The sequence below is a fragment of the Numida meleagris genome, chromosome 3 (assembly GCF_002078875.1).
Source record: "Numida meleagris isolate 19003 breed g44 Domestic line chromosome 3, NumMel1.0, whole genome shotgun sequence".
Taxonomy (NCBI): Eukaryota; Metazoa; Chordata; class Aves; order Galliformes; family Numididae; genus Numida; species Numida meleagris.
The window spans coordinates 22,838,714-22,839,538 of record NC_034411.1 but is presented as its reverse complement, the minus strand read 5'-3'; positions in this window follow the sequence as shown (position 1 = coordinate 22,839,538).

Genomic DNA, 825 nt, shown 5'->3' with positions numbered 1-825 from the left:
AAAATAAAATTAGAAAATGACTGGCTGGCTGGGGAAGGAAAATGAGACCTCTCTCCTGACATCTTAAACAGCGGAGACCTTTGCATGAGGCGCAGAGGAGCTAACAGCCAGCGGGTGATATCATGCTTTTTCAGTCTGCTCTAATCTGCACTGTAAATCAAAACAATCTCATAAAAGGTTAAATTATTAAGAACAGCGGCCCAATGGAAGTGTCATGCAACCAGGAAACCAGGATGACCATAAAAATGAAATGAGGCTGCTGGTAACCATTACAACGTAGGGCTGAAATAGAAACGCTAACACGCCACAGCCCTATTTCTGTTGCAGCCATAACCAGGGAGAGTTTTGTCTTTTTTCTTCTTCCTTCTCTTCTGAAGGCAGAAGTAGGCCCTCACCACCCCGTTTCGGTTTCTCTCTCCCCAGCCATGGTTTCTCACAGTACCTCCCTGAGCTCACACGGAGCGCCGCAGGAGCCGCGCGCACCGCGCCTCCGTCCTCGAGACGCGAAATCCTTCCCCGCAAGGGAACGTTTTGGTGCAATGTAACGCACATTCCCAGCTCAGGGGAGGCAGGGCCGGGAAGGAACGCCACCAGAACCCTTCTGCAGAATTAACAGGGAAAGAAAGGGACAGCTTAAGACTAGCAGTGGCAAAAAAACAGCGACCAGAGCGGCAAGTTTCCACGGAGCTCGCTGTGCGAGAGCGTGAACTTCCCGGTTAACCCTCAGCCTGCCCGGAGCCGACCAGCCCGCTGACAGAGCCCGGCACAACTTTCCCGGCGCCGCCGCCCCTCCTCGGCCTCGGCTTCCCTGGGCGGCGGGGCTGG